The sequence below is a fragment of the Lissotriton vulgaris genome, chromosome 7 (assembly GCF_964263255.1).
Source record: "Lissotriton vulgaris chromosome 7, aLisVul1.2, whole genome shotgun sequence".
Taxonomy (NCBI): domain Eukaryota; kingdom Metazoa; phylum Chordata; class Amphibia; order Caudata; family Salamandridae; genus Lissotriton; species Lissotriton vulgaris.
This window is the reverse complement of record NC_141695.1, coordinates 1,593,796,656-1,593,817,527: the sequence shown is the minus strand read 5'-3', so window position 1 is coordinate 1,593,817,527 and position 20,872 is coordinate 1,593,796,656. Positions and strand designations below refer to the sequence as shown.

At 42.6% G+C, this 20,872-nt stretch overlaps 1 pseudogene; it reads right to left on the bottom strand.

Annotated features, from left to right (window-relative positions):
• Positions 1-11,587: 11,587 nt before the first annotated feature.
• On the bottom strand, positions 11,588-19,467 carry LOC147706045 (syncytin-1-like; annotated as a pseudogene).
• Positions 19,468-20,872: the final 1,405 nt, after the last annotated feature.

The following is a 20,872-nucleotide window of genomic DNA, read 5'->3' as shown; positions in this document are numbered from 1 at the left end:
TGAACATTCTGACTCTGATCTAATGTCATCCAAAAGAATCAGAATGAATTACTTACATAAACAACAGAAAACAATTGTGAATGAATGCAAGACAGTGTGCTAGCAGGACAAGCCTTTTGGTAACAGACAGAGAGGCTTCCTCCAGCCAGTTCTTCTCTAATAATACGTCATGAAAAATAACAGTGAATGTCTGGCTGCATGTTGGATCAAGCTAGAAAATGTGGACAGAGATTGAACATAATGATTCAGCAAATATTTTTAACAAAGATGGAGACAGGCCTAATTTAGGCCTAGTTAGCCTAAGCAACAAAAAAAACACTCTAGAACACATCATAATGATTTTGTTTCAATTGCAACAGCTCAATGTTAGATTACACATTTGCATGCAATTTATAGAATGAAAAGTGTTAATGCACAATACAGTTTAATGTTGAAAACTTCCACAAAATGTTCTTCGATGATTACATTGTCAATAAACAACAAACTATTTATAATACACTATGCATCACTTTCTGTTTCTTGCACCACAACCCTTCCAACATTTTAAGTCAGTCATATACTCATGAGTTATCGTCTTCAAAAACCATTTGATCTTTCTTCCTCTTATATGGCATCATTGAACCCTTCTTTTTACACCCACAATTTAGTCCCATCTTTGAGAAAATGTGTTTTTAGGGAGTTTAAAAAAAAAAGGAACAGAACGAATGGACAAGTTAACACAATATAGGTGTTAATATTACACATAGTATGCCCGCACCCACACTATCACACCATTCACCAACCTTCCTAAATTGCTTTTCAGTTTCACCAAACCAGCAATCAATCAATTTACACAAACCGTGTTCTCCGAGTGCTTTTGTTTCACAAGAGATATTAGTGACATTTGTCATATGATCATTAATAAGCTTACTGTTATGTGGTATCAAGGTACAGTACTCTTGCACCCTCAAAACCCAACAGAATCCACCCTCCTTTGTGAGAAGGATATCTAGCACTAGATGGTACTGCTTAATCATAGCAGGCATTGCCATTAGCTAGACTTACTTATGGTAATGCTCCAGCAGAATTAGAAGCAAGGCAATCTACAAGCATAAGTATTTTCCAATTTCCACATCATTCATACCCATTCCAGTGAGTGGTATCAAAGCACCCAACACATCTAACATAATTTTTCCAAATCCACCTTCACTCTCTTTAAACCACCAACATAATTAATCCCCTTCACATGGTAAACCCAAGGGAATTCCAAAGCAAGTAACAACTTAAAACTCAATTACGAGGCAGGTTAAAATAAGAAGTCTTATTACACACATAATAGATTATTCTAAATATCGGTTCTTCAACACCCCAAAACTCATTAACAACCACATAGCTCTTTCACACTTACTTTCTCAAACAACCTTTACTGACCTATTCTTTTGAGATTTCTGACGCACCGTATACAACTCTCTCTTCCTATCATATTCCACTCTCAATCTCCGATGTACATTCAAATTTCTAAATTTGTCTTCAGCTTTGATTTTTTTCTTTAATTTCACCCTCATCTTCCCAATTTCCCAGGATTCTCATGCTCCTTTCATTATATTCCTTAACAAACTGATGCTCTTTTGGACTTAGACTAGAAACATGCACATTTTTAGTTTAACTCATTTTTAAGTTAGGCTGTACAATCTTCATTAAATATTTCAAATTTGTGATACACTTCCCAGAGTCTTCACATTTAGGAAGTTCTTGTAGTGAAATGTTGAAATTCAAAATATACGAAGACAAAAACTCTTGCTAATGCAAAATACCAACATAACATTACAGGATAAACTATTTGAAAAAGGTAATTAGAAAGATATTGCGCCTTTTTCAGCCAATGAAGAAGATATGTACAAACAACAAGCTCAAATATCCATTGTTCTAACGTACTCCACTAACAGATTTGAATAAAGGTGAACCTTCTAATTTCCTACTAATCAATCCTTATATGTTAATCTAATTTGTTCTATTTCATTATGTATGGTAGTATGTATGGTAGTTAATTCACCTGGGGCCAGATGTAGGTAAATGGCATTTACCGATTCGTAAATACCGAATTTTACCGATTCGGAATTTACAAATTGGTAAATGCTATGTAGGTATTTTTACCGATTAATTTACCGAATCCGTAGAATTCAGTAATTACCGAATTGGTATTTACCTATTTGGTAATTGCCATTGATTCTTATGGGTCTTGAGGCCCATAGGAACCAATGGCAATTACTGAATCGGTAAATACCGATTCGGTCAAATTACCGAATTGACAAGGGGGACAGGGTGTCACTTTGACACCCTGTTGCACCCCTGATTCAGGCTTGTGTGCCATGTGACACACATACATGCCCTTAGGGCATGTCTGTGTGCCACATGGCACAGGTGTACATGCACAGATGTGCATGTACACAGGATTTCGTTATTTATCATGCAATAGTATTACATGGTAAATAACGAATTCTTAGGGGCCTGTGGCACTGTTTGCAGTGCCACCTACATATAGATTTACAGATTCGGTAAATTTACCGAATCGGTATTTTACAGAATCGTTAAATTTACCGAATCGGTAAATTTACCGATTCTGTAAAATTTAGGCCCCCTACATCTCAACATCTGGCCCCTAGTGAAGTAGAGACATATCCAAACGGAGAAGTTAGGCATTACATCAAATCCAACTAGAATCATTATCAAGGAAGGAAAATACACACAAAAAATTAGAGCTTCGGCTGTATGCCATCTTCTACTGAGAAAAATAAAAAAGATAAAAAAGGAGGTACAAAATAAAGTACACAAATTCCAGGACACAAGATCAGGAATAAAGCCACTTATTTTCAGTTCATGAGATTCATTATTCATTATTATCTTCATCTGCATACCTATTGTACCAAACAAAATCAATCGACTGAGGCTTCTCCTCCCCCCTCTGGATCCATGCAGTTAACTTAAGCTTGACATTGAATCAGTGGTTGTTGTCATCACTTCTTAATCTGCAGTCTTAACTCTCTGCATGTGAGCTGCATGGATTTGCTATGGGATTCTAGAGCCCTTCACAGCAGTGAAAGTCACAAGTATGACTTGATGTGGCCATTTCCACCGTGGCTTTAGGCTGTTCTTGCGGATGTGCTTCTTCACCAGGACCCGGTCTCTTGGTTGCAGTGTGCGTCACTGGACTTTTTTTGTTGACGGTGTTACCAGATTCACTTGATGAGAGACAGACTTTTACAGTAATCCAATATAATGTCATCAGTTTTTGATACAAGAGCTGCTGAACAAATATACAGGATTTGCATAGTTCTGTCTATGAGGATTTCATGAGATGAGAGATCAGTCTTTCTGTTCATAATATTTCTAATGTCATCAAAACAAGAGGAAGAGCATTTGGTCATTTTAAAGTTGCCAAGGAACACACTTTGGCAATTTTGGACTTAAAACTATCTTCACAACCAGACCTGATGTCTCTGGTCTGTAACTATGGTAGAACGTTTGCTCAATTTGTAAGGCTGTACACAAAAATGTTTAGAACCTCATTTTTAAAAAGAGTTCTATGACCTGTCTCATTAGAAGCTGGCATGCCGAACCTCAGTGCTAACTCTCTCAACAATAGTTTGGCTACAGTCACACTGTCACATTTCCTCAATGGGTAGGCTTAAATCCATTTAGAAAACAGGCAATCACAAGAATATATCTGGGATCATTATAAACAGGCATCTCTATGAATTCTGCTTGACCTCTAGTAAATGGTAATTTGGTTTGCCTATGTGACTCATATTAACTAATGTGCATTTACCCTGGTTAATTCTCTGATAAGTAGTACACCTCTGCCCTAAATCTACTGCTACACTTCTGAACTTTGTGCTGTATCAGTACTTTTTAAATATCCTAATCATATTATCATATATCTCCTTACATTAGTCTGTGATTATGTCTATAGGGGAATCTGGCCATGCCCTCCAACAATGAATCTGGAAGAACATACTGATGATCTGGAGTGACCCATAGGTCATTATAATCCCTCTGACAACCTAATGTTTCCCTCATTTTCTCTTCATCCTCTGGTACCGCCTTGTAATATAATAGGTTAGTGGTTGACAGGGTTGGAAGCCTCACTCAAGAAGCAACCCCCATTCTTGTCAGGGTGAACCACAATTCACAAAATCAACTTTTGTTTAACCCTCTGGTAGATTGGCATGAAAACAATGTATAAAGTATTTATGCAGCACACTAACAGTAATAACATGAATATACAACACAAGAACATTTCCAAACCAATTTAGAAAAATAGAGTAAATGAAAATACATAAAATGTTACCAGAATGGCAAAGATGCAATCAGTAGAACCAGAGATATTTAATTTCTAAATTTTAAGTGAAAATGGCATCTAAAAGTACAAATCACCACTCATGGTCATCTGGTTGCATTAGACTTGGGGAAAGTCACACATTCAGGCAAACCACAATGGAGTGCGTGCCGAATACAGGGACCTAGTTAGTCCTGCTGAAAAGTTACCTGCTAAGCCCAGCCTAAAGACTACCATTTGCATTCGTATGGACGGTTGCCTCTATAGCACGTTAAGCATTGAGGACAGTCGTTGCTGAAGCATTGCATTGGCAGTCGTCACGGGCTGTCATGCTGTGGCACGGAGCGCAGGTATCGCGTTTTCGGCTGTCACTGTTGACGCGAAGAGCAGATCTCACCAGAGATTTATGTTGGCAGCCATCGCAGGCGGTAGAGCCTTGGTGCGAACTGGCCCATTTGCGGCGCTAGAAGCCCAAATTTCAGGATTTTCACTGTTTTTTAGGAGGAGTAGACTATGATTCCAGTCAAGGGTCCAGGGCCTGGTGAGGCACATCTTGAGGATCAGGGACTCACTCTAGCAGAGGCCAGCAGGGTTCAGGTAGACCCAGTTGCAGCAGACCATATGGGAATTTTCAGGGAGGACTCTTGAGTCTTGTTGTGTTTTTGTGGCTCATACATGAGGTCAGTCAAATGATCTTGGAGTCACTCTGGCTAGTCTGGGATGAAGGCAAGCATGTCCAACTTCCTTCTCAGGCAGCAAGGCAGTCCTTCAAGCAGCAGGGTGGTTCTGTGGCAGCAGGATAGTCCTTTTGTAACTTCCACAGGTCTAGGCGAGTTCTGATGAGGGACTCTAGAGGTCCAATATTTATCCCTGGTGGCCCACGTCTAGCTCCGGAAAGTTCTTCACCTTTCCCTGTCAAGGTTTCAACCTGTCTGGGGGTGACAAATGGCAGGGCAGTGATGGTGTCAGGTTCCTTTGTTTGTACAGGAGGCAACACTCTTTGGAGTGTAAGTGGGGCTGGGTACAGCCACTGCCCAGTCATCCTGCCAGGATGGCCATCCTGTCAAACATCTAATATCCCTGGAAGGAATATACACACCCCAACAGCAGACCAATTCACAGTCATGTGACCCAGGTCACTGGGAGAAGGCAAAAATGGTATGGACAGGAAAAAGCTAACTTTCTAACATTCATTTAAATGTAAACATACATTCTCTCTGTGCTCCCAATCCAAAAGTAGCCCTTATTAAATGTTATGTGGTAACCCAGTGCAAGTCAATGGGAATTTAGGCCTTGCAAGATTGGGAAATGGTTTTAGGAGTTTCCCACTTCCAGGACATGTAAAACTTAAGTGCACATGTCCTACTTTTTAAGTACAATGCACCCTGCCCCACGAGTCTCTAGGGCCTACCTTGGGGTGACTTTTAAGCAAGGCTTCTAGTCTTATGGTATTTATTTTTTAGACTTTGCCATCTCTATTTATCCATATTTATTTTTTGCTAATTTTATCTGTATTTATAAATATTTTTTTTGGGTTCTGTGGAAAAATGTACCTGTAAGAAGTATATTTCTACATTTATTTACCTGCAAAAATTGGATTTATGCCTGAACAGCAGACAGGTTTCAGTGATATAAACACACTTAGCTGATAACATATGCAATTTTAAGAAAAGATTCACATTTAAGTATCAAGGCTGAGCTTAGCTATTGCTTTTTAAGGCTCTTTAATAAAATTCCTTATTCCTTAACCCCCTTACCTGTCAATCTGCACATCAATTGGCTATCAGTCAGGATTGACAGTATTTTGAATCACTCTAAAAACAACCCAATATCCGTTTTAGTCACATTTAAAAATAAATACAAACAGGAAAATAAAGGTTTTCTGTGTGTATTTATCTGTAAAAATCAGTAAAAACTGAATAAAAATCAGTAAAAAACGGAAAACAGGGAGCCTTATTTGTAATTATTAAAAATGAAGGTTTAGGCCTTGCAAAAGGTTAGTTTTGTCAGGTCTAAATTGCAGTTTAAATCTGCACTACAGGCTACAGTGGCAGGCCTGAGACAAGTTTAAAAAGGCAACTATAGTGGGTGGCACAATGAGTGCTGCAAGCCCACTGGTGGGATTTACTTTAAAAACCCTGTGTAGATGTAGTACTATTTACTAGGGTCTTACAAGTAAATTAGATGTGCCAATTCGGTGTGTGCCAATTTGACTATGTTTTAGGGATAGAACGCTAGCGCTTTACCACTGTTTAGCAGGGGAAAATGTACACAAAGTCCTAATGCCAACAAAAACAGGTTCAGCAACAGAAGGCAAAAAGCTGGGGAAGCACTTGCAAAAATGGCCAGGTTCAACACTGCTCTTGCAGTTCTCTGAGTTTGCTTAACATTGTTAGTATTGGGTTCATCAAAAAACAATTCACATTATCTACATCACCACTTTTTGCATCAGTTTCACATTGCTCTGACTCTTGCTCATTTGCTTTGATAGTTGCATTTTCCTGAGCAGTACTTCGTGACTTGATCTACATAGTAATTGCCCATTGGTGACCATGTCATCACCAGACTTTTGAGCAATGAACTTTATAACCAATATCTCTCTAGGTTTCTGTATTGTCTTCCAACACATTTAGAAAGTATTCTCCGTTGCACACACAAGTACCAGAGGATGCCATTAAGCCCCTTTGTGACCATAAATGTCTAAAGTCATATAACACCCCAAATCCATATTGGCTGTCGGTGTAAAATAGTCACACTCAAGTAATTGGCTAGCCATCATTCTCTTGTCAGGGCAATCAGTTTTGCTCCTTGTGCTGAACATGTATCAGACAAGTATGATGCCTTAACAATTTCAGACAAAGAACAGGCTCTATAAATTGCTCTCAGTATTCATTGATGGTCTCTCAGACGAGAACCATCTACAACGTCAGATAGTTAATTTCAAGGGGAATATCTTTAATATCTGTTCTTAGTTTGGTACATAACTGACACATTAATACAAATATGATCAGTATCTTCATCACTATGTTCATCATTATTTTGAATTGGCAGCATCATTGACAGTGTGTACGTGTGCGAGAATTGTGTGGTCTTGAGGCGGAAGCTGGGACCTTGAGTAGAACGTTGCGATTGATTTTAAAAATTGCACTTACTTGTTTTTAATTAACTTTTGGCTATCCCTTCGACACCCTGACCAAATATTGGGCTACCTCCCTTACCTACGGTGCCTGACCAACTGAAATCGGCATAATTGCCCAGCGGCCGCCATCTTGAGTGAGGAGCACGGCGAGCAGACCAGTGCTCGGCCACTCCCGCCCTCGTCACTATAAAATGGTACCCCCATTTCGGAGGCGCAGCGGACGGGCGCAGCGGGCGCGCCGGCGGCGCGCCCGTCTGCACCCGTCCGCATCCGGCCGGGGGCAGAACCCCTGTACTTTTACTGGGACTGTTAAGAGCTACACTTCAATTGAATTGAGAAGGTTAAAAACACAGGCTAAAGCGATTTGTCAACATCTTTACTATCCCTCAGATATGCCTATGCAGTGCTTGCATTGTAACGCCCAGCTTAATCCTGTGCCCACTTTGGATAAACAACAAATATTTAAAATGTACCTTCTAAACTGTAGGTCCCTACCTAAGCACTGTATAGAAATATCTTTGCTACTCAATGAACTTAAACCGGACGTAGTCTTTCTTACCGAAACGTGGCTATCCCCGTATTCGGAACCTGAGTTAGTTCAAGCCTTGGGGCAAGGTTATCAAATAGTAAGGCATGATCGACCCAACGAGAAGGGAGGCGGCTTAGCAGTCATATTTAGGGATCACTATGCCTGCCGATGCCTTCCTAACCCCTTCACGGATTGTGAAAGCATGTCTTTCTGACGAGTTTTCTCCCAACGTGAGTTTCACTGGGGCACTCATCTATCGTCCACCAGGCCCTGCCAAACAGTTTTATGCCTCACTGTCTCCAACGGTCACAGATCTTGCCTCCTCTCCAGCCAACTATACGCTACTAGGAGATTTGAATATTCATTTCGATGACTTAACTGACAACATCGCCAGAGAGTTAATCTGAGACTTTTCTGCTTTACAGATGACCCAGCTTGTTTTATCCCCTACACACACGAAAGGACACCTGTTAGATCCGGTGTTCAGCAACTGTCCTAATCTGAAGGCATATCCCCCGATTGCCCTTCCTTGGACAGATCATTTGCTGATTCCCCTCGTGTGGGAGACTCATAAAATTCCGGCTCTAACACTGGAGTGCGGGAAGCACGCAACTGGTCAAAACTGCCGCTGGACCAATGGACACACAAGTTAGAAATGTCAACTCCATCAATCAATCAGGACCCGCTGATAGCTAATGACACATTTAATAAATGGATAAAGAACTCTCTCAATGCCATCCTCCCTATTAGGAAAACTGCCCTAAAACGATCTAGGATCACCGCCCCCTGGTACTCGGCTGAGCTCCGGGAGAAAAAGTGTCAATTCAAAAGACTTGAAAGGAAATGGCGTTTGGGGTATGCTGAGTTGGACAAAACCATTTACAGAGAGGCTATCAGAGCCTATAAAAATGATATAAAGACTGCCCAATCGATATATTACACACATAAAATCTCTGCAGCTGGTTCCAACTCCAAAGAGATCTATCAGATCGTGAAATGCCTCACTAAACTTCCACCACCGCCATTAATTGACCACAACCCCCAATCCCGGTGTGAGGATCTGGCGGAATTTTTCTTCCGTAAAATCGATCTCATATACTCCTCATTTTCGACCACAGATCTGATCATTCCTGGGGACCTATCTTTCTCTTCCTCACAGGAAGCTAATTGCAATTGATCGCCTTTATTAGACGAATTTCCCCCGTTGAGTTCCGAACTACTTGCCACTCTAATGACGCAGGTGAAATCAGGCTCACCCAGTGATCCTGCTCCTCCCCGTACCCTGGTCGCTGTTACCCGTACCATTCTTCCTACTATGTTGAAAGTACTCAACATATCAATTTCCTCAAGTATCGTTCCATTGGCGTGGAAACAGGCCATGGTGCGGGCTCTTGTTAAAAAACCTAATCTGGACACCAATAATTTCAACAATTATCACCCGATTTCTTTGCTTCCTTGGGCTGGCTAAATCTTAGAAAAATATGTAAAAGGCCTACTAACATCCTTTCTTGAGAACAACCAGCTGCTGGACCCCTCACAGACAGGTTTCCGCCCCAAACATGGGACGGAGACCGCTCTGCTGGGGGTCACGGAGGAATCCAGAAAAATCTTAGATCGAGGAGGATCGGTGGCAGTCATCCTCCTCGATCTGAGCACTGCATTTGACACTGTTAATCACAGTACCTTATTGCAACGTCTTCTGGATATAGGAATATCTGGCAGAGCTCTGGAATGGTTTAAATCTTATTTGAGTAACAGAACCTTCCAGGTATATGAAGATAATGCCATTTCCTCCAGCAAACCCCTGGGCTGCGGTGTCCCTCAGGGCTCATCGCTGAGCCCGACGTTATTTAACGTCTACATGAGACCGCTGGCTGAGATCGTCCGTCCATATGGGATTAAGATCATTACCAACGCTGACGATACTCAGCTGGTGGTCTCTCTGGCCCAAGAGAACGGCCCCTCGGCCAGGGTGGATTAAGCGGGTTGTCTGGAGAGAGTCAAAAGCTGGATGACCAAGTCTTGTCTGAAACTCAATGGAGACAAGACTGAGCTCATGTTGCTGGGTCGGCTCGCTCCAGCCTCCATCGATTCGATCTGGCCTGCCTGTCTGGGCCCACCACCGGCACCCAAGGATACTATCAAGAGCCTCGGAATCTGATTAGCTAGTTCTTTGACATTTGACTATCAAGCAACCAGACTATCTGCCATCTGCTTTTGTCTCCTCAGAATTATTAGAAAGATCCTTCCCTTGCTACCTTTCAAAGCAAAACAGACTGTGATACAGGGCCTGATCCAATCCCATCTGGACTTTGGGAATGCCCTGTATCTAGGAGCACCCGACTTTACCATGCGTAAATTGCAAACAATTCAAAACTATGCTGCCCCGACACTATTGCAAATTCCTCGCAGGTTATCTGTTAAATCATGACTGAAAAGCCTATATTGGCTCCCCATTAGGGAGAGAATCAGTTTCAAATCTCTCTGTCTCGCTCATCAGGCATTCTGGGCTACTGGCCCAGCAATCAATCTCTCCCTAATCACCCCGTATCACCCTAGCAGACTGCTGCGCTCAACCCATGCCATTCTGGCCACAGTGCCCAAAATAAAGAGAACGAGAGCTGGAGGCCGCTCCTTCTCTTTTAATGTGGCCAAACTGTGGAATGCCCTTCCACAATACTTAAGATCCAATTCGGAACTGACCTCTTTTCGTAAGCAATTAAAAAGATTCCTGTTCAATAAGTAGGATTTCCCCTGGGCCCTCACTGTCTCAATCAAATCCGTACTCTCTATCAGTCTCAGCGCTTGGACGCCTCAGGGCAGCTATGTGCGCTTTACAAAAATCATTTTCATTTCATTTCATTTCATTGTAGGATTTAAGGCATTACACGTTCTAATTGAAATGTTCTCAGCTGGCAGTATTGTTTGTTCATACTTTGTAATGTAGAACCGGGGGGTCTTAGAAGTAGACCACCCAGCGGTGCAGGAAACACCCAAGTCCACAGCTTCCTCCAAGTACGTTCAAAAATGGGAGACCACACCACTGGGAGTGAAGAAACACAGGTTTATTAATCTGACACAGGAATCTCTGGAGATGAAAAAGTGTCCGTGACCCACTGGAGGTAGGTAATGGCAGACTGTTCAATTTGCAAGGAGCACGCAGCATCCTTTATAGGACGTGGACACTCCCTTCGCAGAGAAGGAATGCAGAAAGTTCATATAGCTTGCGGAATGGAGATACAGATCACCAGCCCTTTGTCACAGAGCTGGATGCTGGAATGGGGCAGTCTAAGCCTTAGGCACATCACCTGCCTCTTGCCGTGTAGTTTGAACAGGAATGGAACCCCCGGGCGAGGTCATCTGCCATCTCAACATTCCTGGAACATTTTAGCATGGGTGCGGAGAAAAGGTCAGCTTGAGTGCAGGTTGACCTGTACGTGGTCAGTGAGGCAGAGGTGAAATGGACACTGTAGTTACAAAGATGGTAGGGCACATGGCAACTTAGCAGATTCAGGTTTCACAGTCCCTCCTTTTGCCATGGGCAACACCTCAGTCAACATAGATCCGCATAAGCTCGTCTACAGCTTGTTGATACAGTATTTTTCTATCTTTGGTCCATTGAGGCAGCGTGGTAGGTGATGTGGATGCAGAGACAGCAGAAGAACAGGAGAGCTAGTGGAATCAGTAAGATTGTTATCATTTTCCAAACCCAGGAGATGAGTAGTTGCCAGAATCCAGAGCTCCAAGACCAGGGAGTTTCAGTTTCTTGATGGATTTCGGAGGCAATTCGGTGAAGTTTGGAGATAGCATAATATACTGACGGTGACGAATCAGGAATATACCCACAACAGCTTGCGCCGATTATGCGGCAGGCTCCTCCCCTATCCGCTAAGATGACGTCTAGCACCAGCATCAAGTACGGCAGAATAGTTGGTCAGTATTCCTGCAGTCACATTAATTGTTGCTTCAAGGACTCTGGTTAGTCTTCTGATTTGGAGGCTGTTGGACATAGGACCCCAGTACAGCAACAGACCTTTCATAGCATCATAGCACTGTTGACCTGTGGTGTCTGTCTGGTCAAAAAATCAGAAACCCAAAGTACTGGATTCAGAGACCTAGTTTGTATGTTATGGTCACTGCACAAATGTCAGTGCATACCAGAAGAAGAAAGAAAAATTTCTTTCTAGAGTCCCCTCACTCACCGGGGTTTCCCCACGGTGACATGCTTTATCATTGGGGCCATCCCAGTTCTCTAAGAAAAGGGGCGTGCTGCGACTAGCGGACTACTCAGGAGCACTGCTATTGTGAATAGACTATGTGTGGTGTAAAGTGATGTGGTGGTGGAGTGGGTGTAAGTGAATTAAAAATACCGTGCTAGTGGGCCTCAACAAATTTATTTCGCTCCTAGTTTGGTATATTAAAATGGGGGTGACACTGCTATTTAACCTTAAATAGGGCTATATCAGTGTGTGGTCAACATGTTTCAAGCTCCTCAGGCTTTTCGTCAGGACCATACAGGGACCAGCCCCGCATATACCACTCCTATATTCAAATGAATAGGATGAATAAAATTACCATACTACTTCTAACGCTGTTAATTTTTAAACATGCGTGTTATACATACGATTGTACTTTCTCGTTGTTTCTGTGAAGAGAGAATGACACATGATTAGTGGCAAGAGTCCCCTCCTTAAGAGGAAGGGTATCACACATGTAATTCACGCCTTTTCTTAGGGTAATGGTGTCCCTTTTGCACCTTAATGGTGCGTGCAGGCTTTCCAGTCCAGTGCATTCATAAATAAAATGGTGTGAGACTTGTGGTTTTGTGAATTCACACATAGAAACAACACAGGACTTAATGTGACTATAGACAAGACACACAACACATATATATTTCATCATGGTAAAAGCAGCATATTTACATGTATTGGTGCTTAATAGCACTTCATGGTCTCTGGTGGGGGCAGGATAACCTCATGGAAACATTGCTGTTGGTTTCAATGGAAGTTATTAAAAATAGAGTGGCGCGAAAAAATTTGCGTGCATTGGGGGAGTGTGGGACCATCGTTTCATCAGAAACGCGATCATCCCACCTTTCTGCTTGCGCAAAAGTACTTACTTGGAGGCCGACCTAGTTCTGTTTATCCTCCTTCTCCCTCTGTTCTTCTACTTTTATATTCAGCAGCTACAGAGCTGCGGGAGATTTGATAATATCTAAAGAGGTCACCGGATCGACTGATCCCAGATGACCAAGTGACTGTAGAAAGCAACACACATAGCAGATATAAAGTAATCATGGCGGAAACCACAGGTCTATCCTTTTCAGAGGAAAAAGTAGACAGAGTAATTGCCTCAATGCTACCACATGCAGGGGCACTCAACAGAGAAAACAGCGATGCAAGTCAATGTTGGGATGAACTGACGGAGCTCAAAAGGACACAGATTAAGACATTGATACATGGAGTCATAATGGAAGAGTACTTACAAGCCAGTACAGCACCAAGGGGTTTGATAGTCAGAAATGAACCTTTTATATTCCAACATGACAAACAATTTAAGAAGGATTGGTCACTAATCTCGTGGCATTGTACCCGAGATTGGTTAGTTCTGATTAATCAAGACAGCGTCACGACTAGTGGATTCCTTAAAGGATGAGATCCACTCTATGGAGGTACGTCTAAAACCCTTCCAAACCCTGCTGAACTTAAGAAAAGATTGGAAGAGCTAAATAAAAGTATGACTGATTTTGAAATAAGTCTGAAAGATTCAAAATATATCAAACTTTCAAAAGACAAGAAATCGTTTTCTCATGAAAAGGTGTATCCGTACATCAAGGACAACTACAAATCCAGCAGCAGAAATCCGGGATACAACACTGACAGTGATGGCTCAGATTCAGGATCTGATAGTTCAGGAGCCTCCGGTAATTACAACACCACCCCCAATAAAAGACCTAGAAGAGGAAGAGGCAATATGGGGAACCATAGAGAAAATCCAGCACCCATGTGGCCAATGTATCAGGACCCTTACACCTATGGTCCACCACCACCACCTTTCTTCTATGGTCAACCCATGTATCATCAACAAAATTACCAAAATTGGGGCAACAACCAAGGAAATCAAGGGAGGCCTTTTTTAGGGAGAGGCCGATCAGCACAAAGAACAAGAAACAAATCGAACCAGAGTGTGCAATGGGCCGAACCAGTGGTGACAACAGGACGCCACACACGGAGCAAGGGGCCATCGGAACCAACAACGAGCAACAACCCAATCTAGTAGTCAATTTGTCCTCTCTGATCCTTTCAGAAATACAAACACAAGTTCTTAACAAGGGTTTGGGTTTCGTACCAACTCCCCTCACTGACAAGTTCAAACTCTGTTGCGAGTTGAAGGAATTCCTTAGGAAACTAAAACTTCAGGTATTCTTCCAAGATAAAGAACCGAATGAACAGACAACAGGTGACACGGGACTAAAGAAGAAATCAACCTTTGTACCACCAACTAATAATTTACCAGTGGAACTACTGGCTTTTGAAAAAGCAATAATGAAGGAAGTACAAGATCTGGACCCACGCACAGTCAAAGTCTTCCATAACACAAGCAAGGCGGAATTAACAGCTATACATGAACTATCCAAAAATGATAAAATCACAATCAAACTAGCCGATAAAGGCGGGGCAATAGTTCTACAAAACACTGCAGATTACAGGAAGGAATGCTTACGCCTTCTAGCAGACACAAGAAACTATGTCATCCTAAAAGAGGATCCCACGGAACGCCTGAGAATTTCTATTGCATATCTCATTGAGGAATGCCTTGCCAATGACTGGCTAAGCAAAAAGGAAGCAGACTTTTTGGTAAACAAAAAACCAACAACCCCCTATTTTTATACAATCCCAAAAATCCATAAGAGACTTGAGAACCCACCGGGCAGACCTATCGTCTCGGGGATTGGATCAATCCTGGAACCGCTATCAAGATTTGCGGACGCCTTCTTGAGACCCCTTGTACAAAACACCAATACGTACCTGAAAGATACTAAGGACGCTCTCTGCTTACTGAAGGAACTAAACTTTGACCCCACATCCAGTGTCCTCATCAGCCTGGATGTGGAGAGTCTATACACGAGTCTCCCACATAGAGAAACTCTACAGATACTGGAAGAAGTCCTGTTAGAAAATGAATGGAAATACCATACCCCACGACATGTGGTGATTAAGTGTTGTCAACTAGCACTCACTGAGAATTTTTTCCGATTTGAGGACACGTTATATAAACAACAACACGGGACCAGCATGGGCAGCTCATTTGCGCCGAGCGTAGCCGGTCTGTATGTCTATCAGTTGGAGAAAACCAAAATTCTGAACAACACCAACCCATACAGACATCAAATACTAACATGGGAGCGCTACATAGACGATGTCCTTTTAATTTGGCAGGGAACGGAAGAAGAAGCAGGATCCTTCCTGACCTGGTTAAATGAACAAGACCAATTCTTGAAATTTACTAGCTCTATGAGCAGATCACATCTAGTGTTCTTAGATTTGAACATATGGGCAGAATCAGGGAGCCTCATTACAACAACCCCTTTCAAGGAAACAGCCCAAAATTGTCTGTTAACTTATGATAGCTTCCATCCACGACACCGCAGACAAAACCTTCCCTTTGGTCAATTCCTACGACTACGGAGAAATTGGAGCCACAAAAAAGACTACATCATACAAGCAGAAAATCTGAGTAACAAGCTACAATCCAGAAAATATCCTAAGAAACTAGTGAAGGATGCAAAAAAACGAGCTGGCAACAATGACAGAGATGCTTTATTGGAACCAAAGGAGAAATCCGAAACAGAAAACAAAAGACCAATCTGCATGACAACATTCAATCAAGTATCTGACGCAGTAACCAAAATAGTCAAGAAACATTGGCCTATGATCAACAGTGGTGGATTAAACATACCAACCCCTATGTTCAGCCATCGCCGGGGAAAAAACCTAAAAGACCTTTTGGTTCACACCCGCCTAACACCTACAATCCCCACAATGAGACTACAACCATTACCAAGTGGGCATTTTCCCTGCAACAATTGCAGCGTCTGCCATTTAACATCAGTGACGAAATCGGTCACTTTCAACAACAATACCAAATGGGAACTAAGGAGTTTTTCAAATTGCAATACCTGCGGGGTGGTCTATCTAATAACATGCGCCTGCAATTTACACTATGTAGGTATGACCACCAGGAAGGTCAGCACCCGCATAGTGGAACACAGGAGTAACATCCGCTGCAAACGAGCAACAACCAGGATGACGAGCCATTTCATTGAGCACAACTACACACCCAATGATTTAACGTGGGTGGTGCTGGAGAATGTAAAAAACAAAGACAACCAAGAGAAGATTCTACACGAGCGTGAACAAAGATGGGTTTTCAAATTGCACACAGACACCCATGGGTTAAACGATGATATTCCCTGGGGTGCATTTAAAGACTAACTATGATCTTGAACTGAAATCGATTTAAATTGCCCCCTCATATACCTACCATCAAGGTACCATCATGGACCTGTCAGTCACAGGAGGCAATTAAAACTAATACAAACACAGTCTATACTGCCAAACGAACCAATTTACTTCTGCCTAACACAAGATAGGAAGCACATTCTGACTATTGAAAATTGGGTGTTCACAATACTATAAATAAAGTTGAGTGAAAACATCCTCTCAACAAAGGAAGATGTACTTTTTTCCCCATACTAACCACCAACAGAAGTATAAATAAAGTTGAGTGATAACATCACAATCTTTTCACCGAAGGAAGAAGCCCGTTTTTCTAACCTAACAACTGGTTGAATACCGCCCTAAAAATAAGCTTTTTTCATTGTTTAAGAAGGTACCGAGTGCTCGTACCATCACTGGTGTGCAGGACTTACGATAACAAAACCCCCAACAAAAAAAGACCAATATGTTTGCTTTTGCTGCATGAATTTAGAATCGGTAAAAAATAAGAGTAAAATATCAAGAAGCCGTTCTGAATTAATTTTATTAACAAACCAACTCAGGAGAAACTACACAAACTTTTGTTCATAACCGTTCACATTAAGTAATGTTTTCAATGTCTTTATTGTCCGTGCCCGTAACGTCCTTCCAAGATGGCCGCTACACATCGAGTGGTATAGCTTCACAATACCAAACCCGGAAACGCGGCAACCTTAAATATACCGTTCACCGTACCGTCTTCAATATGCGGTCCGGAGGGGAACGAGTAGGTAACACGGTGCGGTTTCGCCGATAAGGAAGTAAGTACTTTTGCGCAAACAGAAAGGTGGGATGATCGCGTTTCTGATGAAACGATGGTCCCACACTCACCCAATGCACGCAAATGTTTTCGCGCCACGCTATTTTTAATAACTTCCATTGAAACCAACAGCAATGTTTCCATGAGGTGATCCTGCCCCCACCAGAGACCATGAAGTGCTATTAAGCACCAATACATGTAAATATGCTGCTTTTACCATGATGAAATATATATGTGTTGTGTGTCTTGTCTATAGTCACATTAAGTCCTGTGTTGTTTCTATGTGTGAATTCACAAAACCACAAGTCTCACACCATTTTATTTATGAATGCACTGGACTGGAAAGCCTGCATGCACCATTAAGGTGCAAAAGGAACACCATTACCCTAAGAAAAGGCGTGAATTACATGTGTGATACCCTTCCTCTTAAGGAGGGGACTCTTGCCACTAATCATGTGTCATTCTCTCTTCACAGAAACAACGAGAAAGTACAATCGTATGTATAACACCCATGTTTAAAAATTAACAGCGTTAGAAGTAGTACGGTAATTTTATTCATCCTATTCATTTGAATATAGGAGTGGTATATACGGGGCTGGTCCCTGTATGGTCCTGACGAAAAGCCTGGGGAGCTTGAAACATTTTGACCACACACTGATTTAGCCCTATTTAAGGTTAAATAGCAGTGTCACCCCCATTTTATTATACCAAACTAGGAGCGAAATAAATTTGTTGAGGCCCACTAGCACGGTATTTTTAATTCACTTACACCCACTCCACCACCACATCACTTTACACCACACATAGTCTATTCACAATAACAGTGCTCCTGCGTAGTCCGCTAGTCGCAGCACGCCCCTTTTCGTAGAGAACTGGGATGGCCCCAATGATGAAGCATGTCACCGTGGGGAAACCCCGGTGTGTGAGGGGACTCTAGAAAGAAATTTTTCTTTCTTCTTCTGGTATGCACTGACATAATTTGTGCAGTGACCATAACATACAAACTAGGTCTCTGAATCCAGTACTTTGGGTTCCTGAGTTTTTGCTAGGTTTACTTGGAGGCCGACCTAGTTCTGTTTATCCTCCTTCTCCCTCTGTTCTTCTACTTTTGTGTCTGTCTGGTCCACATCTGGCAATTGTCTCCTTTGGCAGTGGTACATATTGTCTCTGTTGAAAGCGGGTGGTAAGAGGAAAGCAATGTAGCAGGTACCACTCCAGTCGGGAGGTAACCAGGTGTAAGCTTTGTTTCCACACACAAAATGCAATCCTGTAGGAAGGCGGAGATATGGGGTGAAATTGTCATAAGTCATTGAAGTATTGCATAGACTGACTCCTACAGGTATTTTTCCTCGGCCTTGCAGACATAATGTACCAGGGCGTGGCGTGACAGAAATGGCAACTGTTTTAGCTCGAATGGTAATGAAAGTGTAACCCCACGTACCTCGCATAGGGGTGGACCTGATGGCACGCATTGGTGCTGAGTCAGAGGCATTACAGATGGTATTGTTGTGGGCATGGAATGTCCAAAGAAAGGTCTGGAATATGGTAAGGTTGCCAGCGTCGCCACGTGAGCGAAAGACGTTTGTCAGGTTGTACGTCAGAGTGCAAGTATAAGCAGACGAGGCAGGGAACACTAGGAACTGTATAGTGTGTTGAGTTGCATGAGGTATAAGTCCACAAACATAACAGTCAGTTGCATCCGCAACTTGATTAAACTGATGCCGCATTTGGATGAAAGTATTATTACTGAATTCAGAATGTCTGTTCAAGTGGGAATCAGGCCACGGAACATGCGAATGTTCAGGAACTTCAGATGGTTGTGGGGTGTGAGGCAGGACAGTGTGATGGGCTGGAGCTGTTTTTTCAATAATCCAGAACATTACACTGAACAGAACAGCAAGCGTAGTCAGGACAAACAGTACTATTGTCTTGGTACTGCAAACTCTCATTCTAACTTTCTTCAGCGTGGTGGTAGTACCGCGGGTGCATGTGGCCTCTGGGTTCATACCGTTTCTGTGTCGTTGACTTTTCTTCATCGGGGGGAACACTGGCAGACCTGGATGATGGCCCTTGTTGGTAATCATTGTTCAAGGGGTTGTATAGTCTTTGGTACTCATGAATAGGACGGATCATGACATATCCGGGTTTTGGGGACATTGGTCCCACATTATCGTAACCTCCAGCCATGATAGCTCTACAAGCGTCCCGAGAGTACCGCAATGCCCCAAATAGCGGCCGATAGTTAATGCTTCACTGACCAATATTTGCCCCGGTAACCCACTACTTGGGGTACCCAGGACCCTCAGTCAGGTTTTACTACCACCCTGCAGCAATGGACAAAGGAGTACTAACGGCCCTTGAGCTGGGCTGGTTCTTCAGCTTAGCCTTGGATCGGAGGTAGTATCCGTCTGTTCCCTCGTCACAAAGTTCTAGTTCAGGTTCAGAATCTGAGTCACAGTCTATTTGTCTGTTGTGGGCCAGAACTTCTTTGTGTACTTTCAATTTGTCTTCAGTTATGGGATCCATTTTTCTGCAGTGGGAGACATGTACCCAGGATTTCTTTCCCTCTACCTGTAAGGCCGTTCTGGTTCCCAGCAGCACCTGCAAGGGATCCTTCCAGCGAGGCTACAGAGACTGGGTGCGTGCAAAGTTCTTTACCAGGACGAAGTCTCCGGGTTTGATATCATGGCCAGGGCCCTGAGATCTGTCTGTGACGGAGGCCCGGACCTGTTCATGGAGTAAAGACATTGTTTTAGTGAGTACATACAGATAATCAGTCAACACTTCCTGGGGAAGGTCAGTAAGGGATTTCGGAGATGGGGCATTACAAATATTCATAGGTCTACCAAAAACTGTCTCGTAGGGCGTAAGGTGCGACTTAGAATGTGGGACTGATCATATAGACAGCAGAACTAGAGGTAGAGCATTTACCCAATTCAATCCTGTCTCAGTTGTTATTTTAGCAAATTTCTCCTTCAGGATTCCATTATGACGTTCCACTAATCCTGCTGCCTGGGGGTGAAATGCAGCGTGGAATTTTTGTTCGACCCCCAGTCCCTCTAAGATATGTTTGACTGTCTGGCTGATAAAATGTGATCCTCGATCACTTTGCATCAATCTACAAAGGCCATACCAGGGAAAGAATTCCTTCAGGAGTACTTTAGCTGTAGTAATGGCAGTATTATCCTTGGTGGGGTATTTTTCTACCCATTTACTGGATGCAGTGACCACCGCCAAGACATACTTGTAACTGTTAACTCTGTTCATTTGGGTATAATCCATCTGAAGGACTTCAAAAGGGGCAGAGGGAAGTGCAGATCCAGCTGTCGGAACCTTTGTTCCCTTTCCCACATTGTATTTTCAACAGGTCAGACAGTGCTTGACAAATCGCTCGGCCAGGGGTCTCAATTTGGGATGGTCTCATACTTCCTTGAGCATAGTATACATGGCTTGGGACCCAATGTCTACAGAAGGAGGTGAGACCTATTAGTGCTCTCACGTCTCATTGGGTGGTTGGAGTAGGGAAGTTCAAAATAGTCTGAATCCTGTCTGGTGTAAGAGTGCGACCCTCCTTAGACAACAGGTGACCTAA